Source organism: Orycteropus afer, unplaced genomic scaffold (genome assembly GCF_000298275.1).
Source record: "Orycteropus afer afer isolate SDZICR_OR568_19922 unplaced genomic scaffold, OryAfe1.0 scaffold00181, whole genome shotgun sequence".
Classification (NCBI taxonomy): Eukaryota; Metazoa; Chordata; class Mammalia; order Tubulidentata; family Orycteropodidae; genus Orycteropus; species Orycteropus afer.
Genome location: NW_006921768.1, coordinates 958,987 through 969,097, shown reverse-complemented (window position 1 = coordinate 969,097; position 10,111 = coordinate 958,987).

Here is a 10,111-nt window from a genome sequence, read left to right as displayed (position 1 = left end):
AAATTGTGGTCAATGTCATGAGACAAAGTGTATGTGAACTGCTGTATGGAAAGTGAATTTGCTCTGTAAATTTTCACCCAAATCACAATAAAAAAAAAAAAAAGAAGAAGAAGAAGAAGAAAAGGGAAATGCTGTTATATTTGAAAATATTTTCTATACTGAAAGAAAAAAAAATCACAGGCATTTCTTTAAAAATAAATATTTCCTTCTCTCAGAATGCACTTTATTTTTTATTATGTAAATGGTATTCTTCCCTTTGGAAAAGTGAAAGTTGTGAAGAAAAGTATAAAGAAGAAAACAAACATTGCATGTAATTCCTCACCACCATTAACATTCTGATCTATCCCTTGCCAATCTCTTGTGATGGCAACTAAAACAACAACTCTGATTTCTATGTATATTTGTTTATCACAGATTCCATTGTTTGCTAATGTTAAAAATATACTTCAATCTGGTTTAAACAAAATTTAGTATTAATGTAAAGCACACTGGGAGTATTCCTTGGAACTCAAGGGTAACTGAATCTTACTAGCACTGGAAATTGGAAGACAAGCAGGAACTTGGGAAGTACAGACTACATTCTTCTCTTGTTTCTGTAACCTGTTTTTTCTTGTTTTGGTATGCAGATCGTCAAATATATTCACCCCATAGGTCCTAATTCTATACCTTCTCCTTTCTCTGTTAAGAGAAAACTCCATGTTCTTCAGGAGTCATTCTGTTTCCCTGAGCTTGTACCGAGAATCCACCCTCAATTCAATCAACTGTGGGAGCAATCATGTGGGATAACATGGCTTCTTTGTGTTCACCGTTCAATGGGTAATGATCCATTTCTCAGAGAAAGAGAATGATTGTCCTCTGGATAGATACCTTCAAAGGTAACTATTACTACTCTTGCTTCTAGTGCTACAGAAACACAAAACACCTACAAAACCAGGTCGTTGACATTATTCTGAATATCAAGGTTTATAACCTGCCTTTTTCTCATTTCCAAGCATTCCAACAGGAACATCTCTCCTATATGATTACAATTGCATCAAAAACGCCATTTTCAATGGTTGTGTGATATCTTTTCTGATATATGTACCATATATTAGTTGTGCAAGAATTGGAGATGAATTTTTAGATCATTCTCACTGTCATATTGTCATAAATAATGCTTGAGTAGACATCTTTGTAAAGTCGTTTTAGCCTTCATATTGGATTACTCCCATAGGAAGGAGTCTCAATACTGGCAATACCAAACCCACAAAATTTAAGATCCTTGATGCACATTGCCAAACTGTTTTTCAAAAAGATTGTACTAAATTACATTTCTTGCAGCAAAGCTCAAGAGTTTTCATTTTGTGGAATGTATATTTGATGATACAGTCTCTAATTATCCAGACGTATTTCCTTTAGTGAACTAAGTCATCATATCAGAATAATTTTACAGATAGATGCTGTAGCATTTATTCTGACAACTTTATTAAAGTAGAAATCACATATATTGCCTGTTCCCTATAGCCTGTCTAGCAGCTAGAAACTCTGGTTTCCAGTCTCCTTCTCCTGAAAGTGAGGAACCAATGGATATTGCAGGCTGATTGTGTTTTGTCCATTTGACCTTAAAATGGGGCATGGGTAAAGGAAGATTCTTCTGTTTTAACAAATGTACCTGGGGAGGGATGATTAAGAATTGGGTCCTTATTGAACACCAGGTCAGACTGAGCATAAATAATACCAAACTATAGTGGCTAAGACACTTGCCTGCTAACCAGACGGCTGGCGGTTCAAACCCACCAGCCACTCCTCGGAAGGAAGGTTGGGCAATCCTACTTCCGTAGTGATAACTGCCTCGGAAACCCAAGGAGGGGTCGCTATGAGTCGGGGCCGACTCGACGGCACATAACAACAACAACAACAACTATTAATCAAGAGGAAATCAAGGCTGAAACCAAATGGGAGGAGGATCCGGGTTAGATGGAGCCTGGAGGCCGGGTCTCAAACTCATATGCCTGCAGGGATTAGTCAGGCAAATAAAGTGGAGAAGTCTAGGCTGTGAAAGTCCACACCCTATCTAAAGTCTCTGCTCCTCAGCTTCAAGCAGTGCTAGCAGAATAGATAACTGGGAACTCTATGATTCAAAACATTTTTAGAAGAAACTAAAAAGGTGGAGTGTTATAGAAGATATCTCTATTTTAAAAAATATTATCTCAGTGTTTTAAAACTGTGTGATGGACAAACATATCTAGGGTCAAGATGTAGCACAGGACTGTAACCTCTGACATAGAGTAACATGAAAGCTGAAGTGTAGTAGTCACCTGCTGTGGTCTTTTTTTGGTTTTTATGACCATAGCTACAGTCTTGCTGAAAACATTTACATATTTCAAGGACAAGGGCCGGTTTCAAGTCAGGCAAATATCAAGTTTGTTGAAAGTTTCAAAAGGAGAATGCTGTTGTTCATAAGGAGAAATAGTTGTAGAAAGGGATCTCTAGTAAGTGAATGGAGACTCTCTACTTTGTAACAAAGCAGGTAACATTACCCAAGCTGCTGCCCTGTTCCTGTGCAAACAGTACATCCTCTATAGATGAGTGAGCATATGAAATAATGTGCTAAGGTAATTGATTCGCTGACTCACCCTAGCAGAGCTGGATTCTGTGACTCTTATAATGTATCACTTCAGCATGGAGATAAGTGCCATATAAGACATCTCTTGTGATGTTCAGGTCTAAAAATAGAACCAAGTCCTAGATAATGTGGCCCTTTAGATTATATTTCCCTTTCACTTTGCTGTCAGTCAAGTCCTGGGATCATCAAATCTGATTACAAAAACAAGAACCTCCATCTAAGAAAGAAAACTGACTGTGTTAGAATACAGTGGGGTAGAAATCCCTAAAAGTGGCTCTTTTGACTGGTCTTCTTTCTTGGGTAAACATAAGTTACCCCATCTATCATCTAACAAATCCATGGTGTTACATGTGAAGACTAGATTCACAAAAGCCTTTAGCTTCCAAGGATCTTTCATTATGCATTACTTCCCTAAATGTAGGGGAGCAAACCCTGTACCATGGACTTGCCTCCCACCTCCTCAGCCCCAGTGAGCACTTGCTTCTCTGTTTGACTCTCTAGTGAACTCCTGATGTGCTGTACTCAGCCACTGATGGATGGGGGTCACGCTGGAAGAGAAATTTGTGTTCAAGGATATGTCTCAAGATTAAAAAGAAAAAAACAGTTGATTGCAACTCGTGGAATTGCTGGGTGCAGAGTAGACTGCCCTCTAGTGTTCTGTTTGTAGTTGAGCACTTAACCAATTACGCTATTCAGGGACTGCCTCAAAATATGGACACAGATTTCAAGTTACAACCTTATTGCTTCTTTTCCTTAGCAATGGTTAGCAGAAGAGTCAGCATGCAAACTTTCCAAATACACCAATAGTGATCTACATCCAGGTCTTGGTGTGGGAGCTACTGCTTTCCTTTTTCAACATTTCATGCTGTGTGGGTTTGGATACTGGGCACAGAATTTAGTGTGCATGCTGAATAATATGTGCAGTACATATGCCAGCATGTACATGGTCTAGAATTAGATGCCAGGATGAATTCCAAGAAAAGCACTGAAGTGAAGGTGGTTTAGGATTGAGGGTCCTTTTTTATTTGCTATACCTAAAAGATTTAATTACTAGAATATGCTGTAGAAGCTTTAGTCTCTAAGATCTCAGATGACCTGAAGATCATAATTAGAAGAACTCTCAAAGAATGAGAATTACCAGTCACAGAAATAGCTGTTATTAAGCTCTTGCAATATGCCAACAATTTTCTTTTTTTAATTGTGATTTGAGTGAAAGTTTACAGAGTACATTTTATTTCCACTTAACTGTTCATATGTATTTTGTTCCATGGCATGGAGTGCAGTACCCACAATGTAACAGTAGTCTTCCCACTTCCTCTCTGTGTTTATTATTTGCCTTTTCCCTTCTTTCCTATTCATTCTTGCCTTCTGAGGTTTATGCCTGGGCAAATGCTGCCCTTTTGATCTTATATGGTTGATTGTTCTAAGGAGTGCTACCTGCCTGGCATCATTGTTTACCCTATAGGGTTGTCCATTGTTTGGCTGAAAGAGGGCGTGCAGGTGGGGTGTGAGTTCATTTCTAGGGCTGAAGCTGTATCTAAGGGCCATAGTCTTGGGGGTTCCACCAGTCTCTATCAGACTAGCAAGTCTGGCCTTTTTTATGATTTTGAATTTTGTTCCACATTTTTCTCCCACTCTATCCAGGACCTCCTATTGTGATCCCTTTCAGAGAAGTTAACTGATAACCAGGTACCATCTGCATCTTCTAATGTCAGGGTAATGGAGGCTAGGGTTCAGGTGAGCCACTGGTCCCTTGGACCAATTTTTTCCTGTGTATCTTTGATTTTCTTCACTGTGTTTTATGTGCATCTACTCCTTCGATTTTCAGATGGGCCCTGGAAGGAAGTAGAGCACACAGCCTCTGCCATCAGACAGCTTAGGTTAAATTCTGACACACACATATTATTAACCGTGTTACCTTTGACAACTTACACTCTGAGCCTCAATATCTGCTTCTATGAAATGGGCAAAGTAATAATAGCTATGTCATGGACTTTCTGTAAAGATTAAATGAGATATAACTGACAATGTCTTAGCTTGGCACATAGTAACTGCTCAATAATGTTAACTATTATATATTACCATTACTATAATGTATTATTTATGGAAACCTAGGGCCAGATAACTTAAGAAAATTGTCTAAGATAGCATAATTATGATTAAACTACATCTATCTTATGTCAAAGTTCCTGCTATTAATACTTATTATATTAATTTCTATGACAAGTAAATAGATGTTCTTGAGCTTTTGTCTTCTTCATGGATCAGTGGACCCAAATCAAGATGTTGAATTGGGCATTCCAAGGACCATTCTGAGATTTTCCAGTCACACTAACCCACCAAAGACAACTTTCTCCTGTCCCTAGTCTATTAAAGTGAACTTCTGCTTGAAAGGACAACAACAGTAGCAATTCTCAAAGTAATCATGCTTCTTAAAGGAACCAACCAGGAAGGGCCAAGGGGTTACATTTCAGATGACTTTATCACGGTGAACCTTCAATTGAAAAGGATTTGATATTTTTTCTTAAGCCCTTCCATTTTGGGAAATCACAGACAAACCTTTTTTCACATGCACATAATACAATGCCAGAAAGTCTCTATCATAGAAAAATAGAACTTCCTTTTTTTGTTTAGGACCCGACTCATAACGACCCCTTCTTGGGTTTCCGAGGCAGTATCACTACAGAAGTAGATTGCCCAACCTTCCTTCCGAGGAGTGGCTGGTGGATTTGAACCGCCAGCCTTCTGGTTAGCAGTCAAGTGCCTTAGGCGCTATGCCACCAGAGCTCCCAGTTGTTTTTATTTTTTTGGGGGGGGGGATTGGATGTGTAAGTTCTTTTTTTGTTGTTGTTTGTACTTTGTAAGCAAAGTTATCATTTACAAAGCATTACCACATACACCATCTGAAATGATCCCAACAACAGCACTGAACATCAATCATTATTTCCGCAATGTTATTGTTGTTGTTATTTGCCATCGAGTTGGACCAGACTAATAGCGACCCCTCCAAGGCAGTATCACTAAGGAAGTAGATTTGCCCAACCTTCCTTCCAAGGAATGGCTGGTGGGTTTGAACCGCCAGCCTTCTGATTAGCAGTCAAGTGCATTAGGCACTGCGCTACCGCAATGATAGAGTTCAGGAAACCAAAATCAGAAGTCATTTACTGGACAGCCCACAGCTGGCAAGCAATAAGCCCAGGAGTCAAAACCATTATTAACTCGAGAAACTTGTTCACCTTCTCTTCCCCCTCCTACCCTAAATCTACATATAAACTTAAATTCCACCAAGAATCAAAAAGTTTTATAATGTCAAAGATGAAAAATCTTTTAGAATAGCACTGGTTCAAGATTTTTATATCATAGATGAAGAAGCTAAAGATCAAAGAGAAGCCTGACTGTAGTTAGAAAGCTAGAGACTAGACTATGATTTCTAATGCATTAGCTTTCTAATGCATTGTGTATAATATTTATGAACTATTCATTATAGCTCATCATTCACCTTGCACTATGGATGTTTTATTTGACTTGTACCTCCAGTTCTTATGAGGCTCTCATATACAAAAAGGAGCCCAATAAACGTTGTTGTTATGTGCCGTAGAGTCGGACTCAACTCACAGTGACGCCTCCTTGGGTTTCCGAGGCAATATCACTACGGAAGTAGATTGCCTAACCTTCCTTCAAAGGAATGGCTGGTGGGTTTGAATTGCCAGCCTTCTGGTTAGCAGTCAAATGCCTTAGGCACTAGGCCAAGAAACATTTAGAGGAATAAATAACTTCAGGAATATTCCCATTGACTATGCTACCTTGAAGGAGCTCTGGTGGTATAGTGTCTAAGGCATTTGACTTCTCACCAGAAGGCTGGTGGTTCAAACCCACCAATCACTCCGTGGAAGGAAGATTGGGCAATCTACTTCCCTAGAAATACCGCCTTGGAAACCCAAGGAGGGGTCGCTGTGAGTCGTATCGACTCAATGGCAGTGAGTTTGGTTTTGGGTTTGGATGCTACATTGAAGGAACTCTGGTGGCAGAGTGGGTAGAGCATCTGGTTGCTAACCAACAGGTCAGCAGTTAGAACCCATCAGCTGCCCCAGAGGAGAAAGAGGAGGCAATCTGGTTCAAGATTTACAAGATTTGGAAGCTCTATGAGACTTTTCTGCTCTGTCCTGTAGGATCGCTACGAGTTGGAATCAACTCTATAGCAATAGGTGTGGTATGCTACCTTGCTTATTTGTCTTTCTCCAATTTACTCCTGAGCTGGCAATGGTCTTTAGAGTTAGCTTGGCCTCTGCTCTGTAAAGAACAAGAGCCATAGAAACATTTTTTTTTGTTTGTTTTGTTTTTTACTGCTGGGGTTTCCTTTCTTAAAATGTTTTGCAATATAATACCCTTCCATCATGGGAATATTTTTAAATTACTTAGTTTGATATGTTGGTACATGCATAGGAGAAATTCTGGAAAAATATATACCAGGTTATTAACAGGCTATCTGTAAGAGCTGAGAACATGGCACCTTTACTTTCTAATTTCTAATATGTTTTGTAAAACATATTTTGCTTTGACAGTGAACATGTACTACTTTAGTAAACAGGAAAAACAATACAGATTTTTGAAATGATTAGGCTTAATTAGTTTACACTCATTTTATATGAATTAAATTCTCTCTTTTTTTATGATATTTAGGAGATTCCTTTAACTCATCAGCTAGATCTTTATCCATCGAAGTGAGTTATCTCTGAGGTGACTCATCAACTTTTCGTAGTGATTGATATTAGATTTGATTTTAGAGAATTATATTTTCTGATTTTTTTAAAATAATATTTTATTATGTTTTAGGTGAAAGTTTACACAGCAAATTAGGTTGCCCTTTAACAATTTGTGTACAAATTGTTCTGTGTCATTGGTAACAGTTTGCACAATGTGACAGCATTGTCATTATCTCCACTCTATTTGTTCTGTTCCCATTGATCCAGCTTCCCTTTTCCTCCTTGCCTTCTTACTTTTATTTTTTGGTTAATGTTGATTGCTCTCCCATAGCTTTTTGTTAGAGGGAGCACATTATTCATGGGTGATACCATTCATTTTGAAAGCCCATTTATTACTTGGCTGAAGGATGACCCAAAGAGATTGCTTCAATTCCATATTCAAAGGCTGTATTAGTCTCAAGAATTCCTCCAGTCCTTTTTGGTCCAGTTGATCTGGCCATTTTAAGGAATTTGAGTTTTGCTTTACATTTTTTTCCATTCTCTCTGGGACTTTCTATCATGTCCATCTTCAGAATGGCTAGGTACCATCTAGTTCTGGCCTCAGGTTTGAAGAGGTTGTAGTTTGTGTGGTCTATTAGTCCTGTGGATTGGTTTCCTCTTTAATCCTTTGATTTGCAACTTTCTCTTCTGCTCCCTGTGAGTAAAAACCAATAGCTGTATTGTAATGTAATGTATTCTGTAATGTAATGGCTTCTCACAAGCTTTTAAGACCCCACCCACTATTCACCAAACTCAGATGTAGAACTTTATCTTTATGAACTGTGTTATGTTAATTGTCTAATTTGTCCCCAGAGGCTATGGTCCCAAGGCCCTTGAGCCAAGAGTTGTTTGGATATGTGAAGGAAGCCTCTATAACTGTGTCATTTATGTGGTTTGCTATATATGTGGGTATATATGTAGCAAAAAAATATATATATATACACACACACACACACACACACGCCTATAAGTACACTTATATATGCACATGCATTTACTTGTGTATGCCTTTCTATACACATATATGCATCCATGTCTACCTATGTTACTACACACACTTTTTAGGTTGTATTTCTATTGTTGCAAAATTGTGTATGCTATGGCATTTACCGGGAGCTCTGGTAGTATAGTGCCTAAGGCACTTGACTGCTAACCAGAAGGCTGGCGGTTCAAACCTACCAGCCACTCCTTGGAAGGAAGACGGGCAATCTACTTCCATAGTGATATTGCCTTGGAAACCCAAGGAGGGATCGCTATGAGTTGGGTCCGACTTGATGACACACAACAACACAACAAAGATTAATAATCACAAGCAACTTTTCATGCATTTATTGGTTGCCTGGATGTCCCCCTTGGTGAAGTTTACCTGGGAGAAGGCCATCAGCTTCTTTAAAATGCTTTCTGGGAGGAAGACTGGAGATTCATGAGGGCTCATTCTCCATTAGTGTACAATTTTCTTGAGAGAACTTTCTTTTTCTTGATATTTGCTGGAAAGTTGAATTCTCTAACCAACGTTCAAATCCTTGGTTCATGTGTTGGATGAAGACTCTTTTCTTCTTAAAGCATCCAATGGCTTTTCCTGAGGCACAGAGATTTTTAGGGGGTTTCTTAAGGAGTCATGGCAACCCCATGTGTTACAAAACTGCTCCATAGTGTTATCTTAGCTGTATCTTTACAGAAGCAGATCTCCAGGTCTTTCTTCTGAGGTACCACTGGGTGGGTTCAAACCACCAACCTTTAGATTAGTGGTTGAGGGCAAACTTGGGGACCTTGTCAAAAGTCACAGTTGACTCAATGGCAACAAGTTTCTCAAGGAGCAATGTTTTCCTTCTTCTAAAGCCCATAAATTGACCTATTGACCATGAGGAGTCCAATGCAATGTCTCTGGAGCAGCCAGTTAGTTGTTCCAAGCCTCTCCTATTTTTCATTTCTCTGTGAAGTCATCCTAGAAGGATAGAGGTCACATGCCCTAAGTGGCTCTTGGGAGCAATATTTAATCTACAACAGCCAGTTACGTCATATTAAATTCCAGTCACCATGCTATGTGAGATAAGACCATGACCTTCACATTTCAAACTATTGGGGATTTGAATTACGTAATTCGCTAAATATTTCCTTCAGACATGAAGTTGGCTCTCCTGACTCCTTGAGATCAGGGCATTTTCAAAGGGTTGTTTTTCTATTTGCAATGATAGATTTGTGCTGATCAGTTCAGTTCCTTCTGTACTTAACAAGAGAAATTAGTCAGATCATAGACTTTTGGGTCAGGAACATAGACTATGATTATAAAAAAAGAATAAAGGTAAATAAACCTTTGGTGATTTGACCCTTAATCTTATAAGAAATTTTATGAATTTACATAAGTTATAAAATACACAATGTTAATTTAATTTTGTTCTTTATAAGGCAACTCCATTCAGTATCCTATAACAAGGGAGTCTGTGAGTCCTGAAAGGAACAAATTCATCAACCATTTAGGAGAAACAATCAGTTTATAATCTCATCTCCCTCCCTATAACAGAATAAAGTCTAAATAAATTGAAGAGCAGGACATAAAATTAAAGAATGTGAAAACAGGAGCAAATATTTATCAAACATTTAGGAAAAGAAATGTCTAAATGTGGAAGCAATAGGAGAAGTTATAAAATAAAAGATTGAGAGATTTGCTTACATAAAAACTTTAAATTTATCTAAGTTATGTTGTTGTTGTTGTTGTTTGCCGTTGAGTCGGCCCTGACTCATAGCGACCCCTCCTTGGGTTTCC